The sequence below is a fragment of the Dendropsophus ebraccatus genome, chromosome 6 (assembly GCF_027789765.1).
Source record: "Dendropsophus ebraccatus isolate aDenEbr1 chromosome 6, aDenEbr1.pat, whole genome shotgun sequence".
Lineage (NCBI taxonomy): Eukaryota > Metazoa > Chordata > Amphibia > Anura > Hylidae > Dendropsophus > Dendropsophus ebraccatus.
Window position 1 is genome coordinate 19,763,011 of NC_091459.1, and position 14,988 is coordinate 19,777,998.

Genomic DNA, 14,988 nt, shown 5'->3' on the forward strand with positions numbered 1-14,988 from the left:
GGATGACACCACCACACCAGCCCTGACCAATACCACCATAACCACGGCCGAATACGGCCAATAATCATTTCGTGTAATAGGGCCTTTACCAGCAAAGTCTGCCAATAACAATCTCCAGTATATAAACAGCTTTATAAAGAACCTTAAAGATTCATACTTAGGTGCCTTTAGTGACTGAAGTAATTGAATGACTGATAAAATAGTCTTTTCAAGCTTATCATTTCTCTTCACAGCAGGATATGTCATTATGTCTTTATGCGCTGTGTATTGTACTGCGGTGTCTATTGTTTGTTGAACAATTGAAACATTGCTTTTGAGTACATACTGTACTGTCTTCTCTACCACCTGTATTATTTTATAATAGTCAATTTTAATGCAGAATGTTTTATCCTTTCATTAGAACGTTATGCTATTTAGGTAATTTAGTTGATTAAGTCATCTTAAGTACAATGCTGTCATCTTACGAGCACTGATAACAGTTTGCTTAAAGTGTACCTGTCAGGAGAATAAACTTTTGACATGTCAGGGAGACATGTCGAAAGTGTGTAAAGTACAATGAAGATAAAGTGTATGTATTCTATCATGGCAACACAGGGATAAGCTTATGCTTATGCGTATTCTTGCTTATGCTTATCCCTATCAGTGTTTTGGAAATTTTTCAATTTTTGTAAAAGTTTTTATTGGTTGGGGTTTGAGTGATCAGATCCTGTTCGATCAATGTATTGATTGGGGAGACAATTGCAATTCTGCACGGTCCACTCCTCGCTCTGGGTCAGTGTGAAGAGCGTTAACCCATAGACTCGCATTATGTGGCCGTCTTATAAGGTGACACAGAGCCAGAAGAGAATGCATCGAGCATGGACTTCTCCTGACTCGCTCTCCCAGTTGATGATGGGCTGAACACTCAGACTTTGACCGATGAAAACTTTTGACTCTCTGACATATCAAAAATTTATTTTCGTGACAGTGTCTCTTTAAATTTAGGGCTCAGACTTTTCTCTATGTTTCCCCTGTGACTGCTAGTGTCATGCTGCTGAATTAGGATTTAGCCAAATGAGCACAATGACCTGTAAACACCCCAGATATGTTATGCAGACACAACTGTTAGGTTTTGTTGACTGTTTCTATTGGCAGTTCCATCACAATTGATGGCAAAAAAAAAAAAGTATGCAGTGCTATTTTTTTTTAACGTTTTTTTTTTTTTTTTTTTTAAAGAAAGTGCTAGACATATGGATGCAAAAACTATAAAAATAACAAAAACTATAAAAAAAAATTAAAACAAGCAAATAACTAAGCATTGTGTAGTAAGAGTGCAACTCAAGCATCGAGCATGCTTAAACCGACTCTGTACACACAATCTGACCCCCCCAAACCACTTGTACCATCAGATAGCTGCTTTTAATCCAAGATCTGTCCTGGGGTCCATTTGGCAGGTGATGCAGTTATTGTCCTAAAAAACAACTTTTAAACAGCCGTGGCCTAGAATGTCTATGCATTAGGTGGGCACAACCTCTCTGCCCCTCCTCCCCACCCTCCTCATCATTAGGAATGCTCCAGGCAGATTGTCTCCTATTCCCCACCTGTGGGAATACTGAACATGGGCTGGATTGTTAAGGCACCTGTGCAATGTTTAGACAGGAGAAAATGTTCCAGGAGCATTCCTAATGATGAGGAGGGTGGGGAGGAGGGACGGACGGGTGGTGCACAGTTAGGGCACAGATACTCTAGGACCCGGCCTTTGGGCAAGTTTAAAAGTTGTTTTTTAGGACAATATCTGCATCACCTGCTGAACGGACCCCAGGACAGATCTTGGATTAAAAGCAGCTATCCGAAGGTACAAGTGGTTTGGGGGGGTCAGATTGTGGGTACAGAGTTGCTTTAAGTTCAATTGTGGGGCATTTCCAGGGAGTCCTGGAAAACATAGATACAGCCTATGGCCTATGGCTGTATCCATGTTTCCAGACTCCAGCCTTAGAGCTGCATCCCACTTCTTGATCCACTGGTATTTAAATGCCAAATGATCATTGGCCTCGACCTTGCTTGAGTTGCACTCATCTCTAGTAGCAATCCAAACAAAACCCCAAAATGTGGGGGATTGGGCACCAAAACATGAATGAAAGAGGAAGACAATAAGGTATTAAACCAATTATCTCATAATTTATTACATTTGTTGAGGCATTTTAAGTGAATAAGCACACCACTTCCATAAGCAACAACAGTGTTTATTAACCGAAGATATGAGGAGCATCTTAGGGGTTGTCTATCTATTACTGCAGATGGACTTACGGGCCAAAAAGAAAAAAAAATCACTAAAATCAAGATTAGCAAAGAGACATATAGTATGGGCAAGTGGGATGTGTATCTGGAGTATTTCAGAAAGAACCCTCACAATCATTATATGTGGGCAGGTTATATGTGCCAGAAACCATCTAGTTCATACATACATTGAGCATTGAGTGGCTTCTCCCTTCCACGTATGTGTATATCAATGGATATCACATAATATGTTTAACTGGTCAGGTGACCGACGCCATCTTGTTTTTGGATTTCCATATATATATTACAGGCCTTTTGTTTTGTTGGTACATACATTTGGGACATGTAGCAACTAGAATCCTGTCAAATGAGAGCAATGTGGTGCTATTCATGGCATAAAATTGAGGAACACCATGACAGAACCCCAATGGATCCATTGACTAATTGAATATATGTAAGCCCAGCAGAGCATAGCATGCAAATGAATGGCGCAAAGGGAGAAGGCGTTGAAGTAACCAACACCTCAAGTGTATTGATAGTTAAAAATGCAGTTCCCTAGTTATCCTTTAGGCTGGACACACAAGGACTACCATGTCCTAAGGACATACACACAGTTAACAGTGGTGCTTGCTAGCTTGGGGAATCTGGGCAAGCGTCCTGAATTCGTTATCTCCAGTAATTGTGCCCCCACCCCAGCCTATGAGAAGGTTGTGTCCTAGACCTCAACCTAGCCCTGATCCAGGGCACCAGGCCAAAAGTCAAATTTCCAAAGGGATAATGTCTCAGTTTGACCCCCTCCCACAGCATTGGCCCTGATAAGGGGTTAAATTCAACTCCCTAAAATATATGATGTCTTGAAAAATATATGACACAGTTGTCAGTTATAGTGAAATGTAATGCAGGGTTTGATACAGAAGGGGATAGATTAGTCTTAGTTAAACATAATGTAGAGTTCGGAACAAAAGGAGATTAAATAATAGTTGAAGCACCGGAAAGCTGGACCACTGACAAGCCATAACAATCATGCCCGGGGAGTACTGTATAGGGCAGCAATTACTGTATAAGCAAATGCAAACTAGTAAATATTCACTAGCCATAGAGAATACATGATGGTACAAAAGTTGAAAAAAAAAAAACGAGGCTTAGGGAGCGATTTTTAACGATTAACGACTAACGATAAACTATTGAAAACGACATTGTTTATCGTTAACCTTAAATCGTTCCCCATATTACACAGAACGATAGTCGTTAGTTATGATAATTACTGCGATTAACGATTAAGGAACAATTAGTGGACAGTTAACAATGATTTTAGGGTCAGATCTAAATCAACGATGAACGACATATGAACGATTTTTTGATCTTTGCCTGCAATTGCACAGGACGATTAAGAACTCTGAAGAACAACTGTAAAAGTTTTTACAGTTCTTCTTGAAAGTTAGTGAACCCTTTCGAATCTTCTATATTTCTGTATAAATCTGACCTAAAGTTACATGGGATTTTTAAACATTATAAAAGTAGATTAAAAAGAACCAAATCAAACTAATAAATAAAAAATATTAGACTTGATGATTTATTTATTGAAGAAAATGATCTAATATTACAAATCTGTGAGTGACAAAAGTGCGTGAACTTTTAGGATTACCACGTACAAGGCCGGCATCAGCATAGGGCTTACCCGGGCAAGTGCCGGGGCCCACACTGCCTCTAGGGGCCCAGAGAGGGAGAAGTGCTTTAAAGGGGTAGTCCACCCCAAAAAATTTTATTTCAAATCAACTGCTACTATGAAGTGCCAGAGATTTGTAATTTATTTCTATTAAAAAATCTCAAGCCTTCCAGTACTTATCAGCTGCTATATGCCCAACAGGAAGTTGTATTATTTCCAGTCTGGAGAGCAGGAGAGGTTTTCTATGGGGATTTGCTCCTGCTTTGGACAGTTCCTGACATGGACAGAGGAGGCAACAGAGAGCACTGGGTCAGACAGGAAAGAAAACACCACTTCCTGCTGGACACACAGCAGCTGATAAGTACTGGAAGACTTAAGTTTTTTTAATAGAAGTGAATTACAAATCTCTGGCTCTTTATGGCACCAGTTGATTTGAAAGAATTTTTTTTTTGGTGGACTACCCCTTTAATGTTCAGCTCATTCACTGTGGTGCAGGGTGTGCGCAGAAAACACAGGAGGCGGAGCAGGACCTGCACAGATTAAGAAAAGGGTGAAGGACCTGATCACATGACTCAAAGGTCCTCAACATTACAGTGTGGAGATCAGCCTGGGAGAGAGGAAGAGGGAGAAGACTGAGCTATAAGTGCTGTGTGTCAGTATCTGTGTCAATACCGTGTTTTCATGTATGTTAGTGGTGTCGCCCAAGGGCCCGCAATAACCTTGAGCCGGCCCTGACCACATAATTTAAAGGTGAAAAAGTGCTTGGATTCTACCACAGTCAGATAGTGAACAAATATAGGAATGGTTAGATCACTATCCTCCATGGGAGCAGAAAACCAATAAAGGTCACATCAAGACAAAGTGTATAATAGTCCACAAGGTCACAAAGGATCCCAAGGTAACCTCTAAGCAATTAAAGGCCTTTCTCGCATTAGGTAATGTTCAAGATTAGCTGGACAAGCCAGACGGCTATTAGAACAATGTTTTGTGGATGGATGAGACCAATATTAAGCTTTTCGGTTTAGAGAAAGGAAAACATTGTATTCCAGCATGAAAGTCTAATGCCATCTGTGGAGCATGGTAATGGTAGTACCGCGGTGGGCCTGTTTTGTAGCATCTGGGCCAGGGCAGCTAGCCATCACTGATGATGGAACAATGAATTCTCAATTATACTAGCAAATTCTAAAGGAAAATGTCCGGATCAGGACGTCTGTTTGTAAGCTGAATCTCAAGAAAACATGGATAAGAAATTCCTCCAAGCCGATGTATGGGACTGATCAACAATTTATTATAATCAGTCACTATACAAATATTACTAACTCTGGCAGCTGCAGGCCAGAGAGGTCAGGAGGCCCCAGTACAGAGATAGAAATACCCATTTAACTACGTTGGTAAATCCTTCACATTAAATAATTATCTTCCATTTAGTAAGTAGGTAGGTCTTCCCATTAAAAAGGGAATTCCCCCAATAGGTAGATAAAACCAAAAGGTACTTAGGCCCCCTGATAAGTAGGTTTCCTGCCATTAGGTAGGTATGTTCCCCAATAGATAGCTAGGACCCCCCATTTGGTAGCTAGGTAGAGCCCCCATCTTAGTAGGTAGCTAGGGCCTCTCATTAGCTAGGTATGGCACCCTAGTAATGTTGGAACCCCTCCTCCCCTCACTAGGTAAGTCACCTAGCAGGTAGAAAGATAGTTCCCAGCGTTGGTTTGTCTGCCTTTTATTTTTTGTTTTTGTTTTTGTTGTTGTTTTTGTTTTTGTTGTTTTGATTTTAAGAAACTTTGTAATTGGGTTTATTAGGCAAATATGCCATTATCTGCATTTAAAAAGCCCTTTCCCAGGTCCCCCCTCCTTCCTTTCTTGGCTTCTCTTCCAGACGATGCATTGCGATGTTCCTTCTAGTAATAAGATGAGCGGCCCTCTTTTTTCCCTCTATCCACCTCCTTGTCACCATCATTCATAATATCAAACCTTAAAGGGCCGTCTGTTTGGGAATACTATAGACTAAAGACTCTCAGAACTAACTCCTCTGAGTCCAGAATGTAGAGTGGGGAGTAAGACACAGGATACATGGGATATTTTTATCTCTTCCTATATTACTTGAGAGGCTGATTTGCATTTTCTTGAAGGTCTTGTTCCATTTTATTCTTTTGATGTTATCAGCCCGGATAGTGTCATGGTTTCTTCCATAGGATTGCTGTCATTTTGATGAATGCATTTCAAATTTCGATGAAGCTCAGGTTGTATCTCTTTCAACCCTAAGACAGAAGAACATGATTCAACTGGGTCATGTGCTCACCTGAATTAACATTGCAGCATATTTTACCGTCCAAGATGACAAACGGTTCATGTTGAAAGAACTGTCACATACGGATATAATTGTCATTAAAACTCATTGAGGCTTTGTGTTTCAATATCTACAATGGTACCAGAAGTATTGTATTAAATGCACCTTTACTATATTTGTTTTTTTGCATTTTTATTGGTATACGTACATTTACAGCTTATTAGGTTAGGTTCACACTGCGTTTTCAGCATCCGTTTAACGGATCCGTTTTTTTTAACGGTCAAAAACGTAGTGTCAACAGTACTTTATTGTGCGTAAAAAAAAAACGCACCCGTTTTGATCCGTTTTTTTTAATAATGGAAGTCAATTGAAAAATGGATCAAAAACACACAAATGCATCCGTTTTTTGCAATCTGTTTTTTGCAAAAAACGGATCTGTTAAACGGATGCTGAAAACGCAGTGTGAACCCAGCCTAAGCAGCTTATACTACCGCCAGGTTGTGGCGTAATAGTATTTACTCTTTTGGCTCACTATTATGTGTTTGTGTTCCCTGATGAACCTCGTTCATTAGAACAGGAGAAACACGTCGGAACAGTGTCACTATCATAATTGCTGCATATTTTTATAGCTGTTTTTGTTATGTTTAGCACATGCACCTTTCATATCAAATGTCTTATATGTTTGTTATTTTCTCCTGGGCACTTTTAATAGGACAGGGACCATCACCGTGCTTAGGGCCACTCTATTAAGGAGGTGGGTTCCCCAAAAGGCAGTGAGTGATTTATCTTTTATTTTTTGCAGAAATCAATAGCACAGGCGTTTTTAAGAAACTTTGTAATGGGTTTATTAGCTGAAAAATGCATTTTTATCATGAAAAAGCAGTTTGAAGCTCTTCCCCCTGTCTTCATTGTTCTCTATAGAGAGGGGAGGGGTGGAGGGAGATGAGGCACCAAAACAGGACAACAAAGAGTTAATTTACAGCTACATCACCGGGCTATCTCCTCAGAAGTCAGCACTGACCTCTCTGACCTCTGTATACCGGCTTTCACACAGGTCCCACTGTGTAATCCTTTGTTCTCTGCTCTCTGCTGCCGAATAATCTCCCCCCCGCTCCCCTCAGCATAGATTAGACAGGGCTGACTGATGTAAACTAGTCAAGATTTCCTGATAATGAGCAGTGATTGAGAGAGAAGAGGGAGGGGGGGCTGGGGAAAGTCTTTTTGAATGCAGATAATGGCATATTTGCCTAATAAAACCAATTACAACGTTTCTTAAAATCGCCTGGACTATTGATTTCTGCAAAAATAAAAAAATAAATAAAATGAAACGACAGTGATACTTTAAGCATAGCATGCACTGTATCCTTCCCTCCCCCTCCATCTTACAGGGTTTTGTTGGATCCCTTTATTCCGATGCCAATGGAGATTAGTGTTGTATACTATTCAGGGATGTCTCACATTATGTTTTTGACTATGTGCATTTTGAAGCTTTATCATTAACAGTTACATTTTATATCTCCTACTACTGTTTCTATGTTTCTACTGTGGTCGTTGTCAATTGGTGAATTTTGTAAAAACTGATCACTGAGTCACCACTATCTGCATGATACGGATCCCTTTAATTATCCATAAGTGCACGTTCTATAAGCAAGTGTATATGAAAAAGTTCACACAGTATAGTGCTCTAATGTCTATTTTCCCACAACGTTTTTTTCCTCTCCATTTCTGAAAATAAAAATGACACCCGTCATTTTGCTGTTTGGCTGCCGGTCAGTGCAGTGACGGCTGCTGGTACATTATTGTAGGTCAGGTGGACTGCCTGTTCATTGGATGTGTCTTTAATGGAAAAACCCTTTGAATTTAATAGTAAAAACGTAAGGTCGGGGGGGGGGGGGGGGGGGGAGTGTGTGAACAACTAAAAAAATAACGTCCGCTCTTTGCAAAAGAAGTCCAAAAAGAATTGTCATGATCCCTATTTTGACGTCCGCGCAGATAACGTCCATTATTTAATACACTGTGTGTATTGGACGTCTGTCATTCCGTTGACTTCAATGCATTGCATTTCCGTCACTAGTTTATGCTGTCCTCATTTAATTCTCAAAACATGGGATAACCGGATATCTCTAGCCTGTTGCAACGGGGTGCCTCCATGATGGGGAGAGCACCACACCACCCTGATAAATAGCCCCTTAAGTCCCACTCGGTTGCGAGTATTGGAACATAAATAGGGAAACAACAGGGTAGCCCCTTTTTGTCAACATTTAACTCGAGGTGCGAGTATTCATTGGAATTTTTTCACTGATCTCCTTGAGCTCAGTGATTACTGTGTTTTGTTAGTTGATTTCTTATTGCCCCAACTAACCAGAATCCTACTCCACACTGACGAGGGGCAAATACCCCGAAACAGCTGTCTGTGGTTGGATGCCTGCCTTGGCAAACCCTTGTCATGATCCTAATACTCGCACCTTAATTTAAACGTTGACAAAAAGGGGCCGCCCTGTTGTTTCCCTATTAGGCTGGGTTCACACTACGTATATTTCAGTCAGTATTGTGGTCCTCATATTGCAACCAAAACCAGGGGTGGATTAAAAACACAGAAAGGATCTGTTCACACAATGTTGAAATTGAGTGGATGGCCGCCATATAACAGTAAATAACGACCATTATTTCAATACAACAGTCGTTGTTTTAAAATAACAGCAAATATTTGCCATTAAATGGCGGCCATCCACTCAATTTCACCATTATGTGAACAGATCCTTTCTGTGTTTTTAATCCACTCCTGGTTTTGGGTGCAATAAGAGGATCACAATACTGACTGAAATATACATAGTGTGAACCCAGCCTAATTACTGTGTTTTGTTGTCCTCATTTAAGGCAGCATAAACTTAGTGACCGATTTCCTTTAAAGGGGTGAAAATCTTTGTAGATTTAGATAGATTTGTAATTTACTTCTATTTAAAAAAAATCCTCTCTTACCATACTTATCAGCAGGAAATGTTTTCTTTTAAGTCTAACACAATGCTCTCTGCTGCCACCTCTGTCCCAGACAGGAACTGTCCAGAGCAGCAGCAAATCCCCATTAAAAAATATCCTCTCCTGCTCTGGACATTTCCTGACTCCGAAAGAGTTGTCAGCAGAGAGCACTGTGTCAGAATTAAAAGAATACACCACTTCCTGCAGGACATACTGCAGCTGATTAGTACTGGAAGACTTGAGATTTTAAAATAGAAGTAAATTACAAGTCTATATAACTTTCTGAAATTAGTAGATTTGAAAGAAAAAGATTTTCACTGGACAACCCCTTTAATTATATTAGTGGAGATGGAATACCCCTTTAAGTTTTGTATAAGAGCTCCTGGGCCCAGATCTGTAACATTGCCCCTCAAACGGGTGTCTTCCATATAATATGGATCTCTATATGGTGCAGAGTGACTTTTAGAGCCCATACAAAATCTAGTGCCTAGGTGCACCAGCAACTTCTGCATCCTCTATAGTTATGCTCACGGAAACACTTTATTTCATATTCACACAGCAGTAAAGGAAAAAAGACTTGCGGCACTCACCATCTTCACATAAATACTTAATTCCACCAACAGATGCGGGATGTGGATAGAGCTAGGGCGATGGTCCCTTTCCCTCGGTGGACAGAGAAGGGCACGGACATATCTATCCACATCCCACGTCTGTTGGTAGAATGAAGTATTTATGTGAAGATGGTGAGTGCCGCATGTCTTTTTTTTCTTCTCTGTTGTGTGAATTGGCAGTTGTGTATCCTATATTATTGCACAGCACCATAGCAATATTGTGTGCCTAAGGGTCCTATTCCATGGGCCGATGGGGGCCCAATCAATAATGTAAACGAGCGCCGATCTGCTAGATCGGCGCTTGTTTACTGGGCATATTCCACCGCCCGATAATCGTTTAGCAAGGGCTGCAGGAAATTTGTTACCGATGTCCTTGCAGCCTTTGTTTAAACACCATACTTTACCTAGCATGTTGCAGGTCTTCTCCTGCGCTCTTTCTTCCTCCTGGTCCCGCGCGCAGCTGTCCAGTCCTGGCCAATGATTGGCTGAGCAGTCTGTCAGCTCAGACAGGCTGCACCGAAGCTGCTACTGCGCGCAGGACTGGGAGGAAGAAGGAGTGCAGGAGAAGACCTGCAACATGGTTAAGTAAAGCATGGTGCTTATTCCATGCAGCGATGCGCGGTAGGTACCAGATGATTTTAGGTTTGAACCTAAATGAAACGATCAGCTGATGAGGCGATCATCGGCTGATCGTTGTCTCTATTTCACGTAGCGATAATCGGGCCGATTTGGCCGATTATCGCTCCGTGGAATAGGACCCTAAGGTCTCTATTCCACGGCACGATTATCGTTTAGATTATCGTTTAAGTTATTCAAATTTAAACGATAATCGTTCGGTTGAATAGCAGCTAACGATTAATGACCGAACGAGAAATTGTTGATCGTTTAATAAGATCTGGACCCATTTTTATCGTTGGTCTTTTGCAAATTGTTCGCATTGAATAAGACGTCGTTCGGTCGCTCACAGTAGTGACGAACGCAATAGCGACAACAAGACGACCGCAAGAACGATCATAAGTAACAATTATCATTCCATGTCAATGGGTGAACAATTTCAGGTCTTTCACAATAGCGGTCATTAGAATTGTTTATCGTTAGCGATTATGCGAACGATAAATCTACAATAACAGAATTTAAACATGCCTGGGATAAACATACATCTATTCTAAGATAATAAGAAAGAAAATACTAAAAGGGCCGATTAGATGGACCCAGTGGTCTTTTTCTGCCGTCGATCTCCTATGTTTCTTCTATGTAATCGTCCCGTGGATTAGGACCCTAAGACGTCGTACGTCAGCGGGAGTAACGGGGAGTCAGACTTGAGAGCACTGAATGCAGTAGTCACTTCAATACCTGATACCAGTCTGGTGCTGCTCTGTGATTAAGGGCCCTATTACACGGGACGAAAAAATCGTTAAATCGTCCGAATTTAAACAATAATAATCTGTGTAATTGCAGGCAACGACCGAAAAAGCGTTCGTATGTCGTTGATCGTTTATTTAGATCTGAACCTAAATTTATCGTTAATCGTTCGCTAATCATTTGCTAATCGTTTCGAATTCCACGTTCGTTTGCTCAACTTCCGTGTTTTTTCACTAATCGTTCAGTGTAATTGCACATTGCCCAATGTTTTTCTGGGATCAGAAGGAATAAACGATCGTAGTAACCATCATAGTAATGATCGTAACTAACGATTATCGTTCTGTGTAATATGGTGAACGATTTCAGGTTAATGATAAACAATCTCGTTTGTGATCGTTTATCGTTAGTCGTTAACCGTTAAAAATCGCTCAGTGTAATAGGACCCTTAGTATACTTTTTTTGTGTACTTGTTTTGTGTTTTTAGTATACTGTGTTTTAAAAGCCGTCCGTGCTTATCCATCTTACTGATTGCAATGCACCATATTCTCTTCTATTCAAGTAAAAAGCAAATGAAGGGGAAATGGTATTGTTGCTTGTATAGAAGGAAGCGATATCACCAATGTATTGTATCGCAGCCATTTGCAGTGTAATCTGTCGCTATATGAAAGGAAGCAGGATCTCCTATGCAGAAAATGAGCTTGTATGGAACAGTGTGAGATTTGTCCAAATGATGTTACGTAGCCTTAAATCACCCCTCTGCCCCAAGCTGGAGGCTGGCATCATTCCAAGGTGCTTAAAGTGAACAAAGAGCGCCCGCCATTCTCTGAGAGCGAGCAAACAGATTTGCTAATAGCATCAGCCTTTAAGCGCAGACTGATGGCATGTTCTTCCGCTCTACAGAAGGGAATTGTTCAATATGTTTTGTATCCAAGGCTAGATAGGACTTTTTTTTCTCTTTGTTATCGACGACACGAAACACATTTTTAAAGTAATTTACTAGATTATCGGATGAAAGCTGGAAAAACTACTTTGAATGCATGCAATAAATGTCTATTAGAAGTGGCCTAAGAGCTTTACAGACTGTATGATGTATCTAGAGTAAATTACTTGTCCAGTCAGGGTTATTTTATTTGTTTGTTTTTTTCAAATCAACTGATTTCAGGAAGTTATATAGATTTGTAATTTACTTCTATTTAAAAATCTTAAGTCTTCCAGTACTTATCAGCTGCTGTATGTGCTGCAGGAAGTGGTGTATTATTTTCAGTCTGACACAGTGCTCTCTGCTGCCACTTCTGTCCAGATCAGTAGCAAATCCCCATAGAAACGGTTCAGGGAAGAAAAAGAGTGCTGCACCTCACACCTATGGCTGATACCTCTCGGCTGCATAAAAAACATCAGAATTCTGTATGTGAATTGATCAAGCCACACTGCCCCATGTACTGCGTGCAGGTATCTGATACACATGGGTCCCTACACTAAGTCCACACTGTGCCGGTCAGTGACCACCACCCCCGCAGGCGTGCACAGTCAGGGAAGGGAGACCATAGAACGGCCCTGCAACCCCCATGCCACAGGACCAGACCCAAAAATGCCACACCAGAACCCGGCCAGCACCGCCGGCGGAGGAAGCTGCCCCCAAATAGCACGAGTCTGGATAAGGTATTGCACTCACCATAGCTATCACAGATAGAATGGGACAGACAGGAGGGAATAAAACCATGAGCACTCAGGTGTCTCCTGCTAATTGCGGTCATGTGGGTCTCACCAGGAGGAGTGCAAAACACGGAGAAAAGAGAGAAACAAAATACGGTTCAGGGAAGAAAAAGAGCGCTGCACCTCACACCTATGGCTGATACTAGTACCTCTCGGCTGCATAAAAAACATCAGAATTCTGTATGTGAAATCCCCATAGAAAACCTCTCCTTGCTCTTGACTGTTCCTGGCTTGGGATGGGTTCAGACTACAGAATTCTTGCGGATAAATTTCGCGGAATTCCGTCTCCTGTACGCGCTCACGCCGTGACAATTCTTTCGGCGGAATCAGCCGGCCCAGAGAATGGTGTCTATGGAGACGGCGGAAAGGAGTGGCCGTAGTCCGCGAGAATTCCGTAGTCTCAAACCACCCTTGGACAGAGATGTCTGCAGAGAGAGTGTGTCAGACTGAAAAGAAAACACTACTTCCTGTAGGACATACAGCAGTTGATAAGTACAGGAGGACTTGAGATTTTTAAATAGAAGCAAATTACAAATCTATATAACTGTCTGAAACCAGTTGTTTTGAATGAAAAAGAGTACCCCTTTAAGTATGTGACCCCGGCTGCTGAGTAAGCATTTCCTGACTGCACAGAATGTCAGTGGAACTAATAAGAGGACCGTGGCAGAGAGTAAAGGTCCTATACATGTAGCGATAATCGACCGAATCAGGCCGATTCAGCTGATTATCGCTGTGTGTAAGATTATCTGCCAAAGATTTGAAGCCAAAGCCAGGAATGGATTTGAAAAGAGGAGAAATCTCAGGCTTTCCTTTATGACCTGATCTCTGTTTATAGTCTTTTTCTGGTTTTGGCTTCAAATCTTTGGCAGATAATCTGTCAGATAATCTTTCTGTGTAAATGGACCCTAAAGGTGCGTTTACATGAAACGATAATTTGCCCGATCGTACGATTAACGATGTCGGAGTAACGATTTTTTTTTCATAACGATCAGCGTTTTATACGGTACGATATATTGTACGGAAAAATCGTTTTGCGATCGTTGTGCGATCACTTAAGCCTATCTCACACATTGGTTAAATCGGCAAACGACTGTTCACACGGAACGATCTGCGAATTTTTTTGCGAACGACGAACAACGATTTGATAACATGTTGAAAGATCAAAATGAACGATTTCTCGTTCGTCGTTTGATCGTTTGCTGCGTTTAAACGAGACGATTATCGTTCGAATTCGATCGTTATCGCGCAAATTCGCAAGATAATCGTTACTTGTAACTGCACCTTTATAGAGAGAACGATCAGCCAATGAAACGATCATCAGCTGATCGTTTCTTTAGGTTTAGACCCAAAATCATTGGGCTTCGTAAGTATTTACTTACCCCTTATCATGTTCCCCGGTGTCCTCAGGCCTTCCCCGATCTCTGCAGCTGCAGCTCTGCCTTCTGGTCCGGTCTCTGCACTGACAGGCTGTTCAGCCAATTACTGGTCGAGACAGGACCGTGGACAGTGATTGGCTGAGCGGCCTGTCAGTGCAGAGACCGGAACAGAAGGCAGAGCTGCAGCTGCAATGACCGGGGAAGGCCCGAGAACACCCGGGAATGTGGTAAGGTAAGTAAATACTTTATTATTTTACACTAAAGGCAAGGGCTGCGCGAACATCACTAACGATGTCCATGCAGCCCCTGTGGCGACAGTCAGCCAGTGTAATTATTCAGTAAACGAGCGCCAATCTAGCAGATCAGCACTCATTTACACTGTATGATCGGGCCGTGTAATAGGACCCTAAACCAACAGCCGGCATCAGAGAATAAAGTATGCTACTTTGTTGTGTTTTCCTGCATCCCTGGCAACATGTTTAAAAAAATAAATAAAAAAAAGTTGAACAACCTCCGTTTTTACCACGGACGTCAAAATAATGAACATGATCGTTATTTTCAGACGTCTTTTGCAAGCAGCGGACGTGTTTTATTAGTTGTTCACACTGTTTTTATTTTATCTCCATTCTTTCTCAATTTTTACTATTAAATTCAATGGACGTTTCAATTAAGCTGCATCCAAAGGCCAATTAGTAACCAAACTAGAATAATGTACAAACACCAGTCATTGCACTAAGGGGA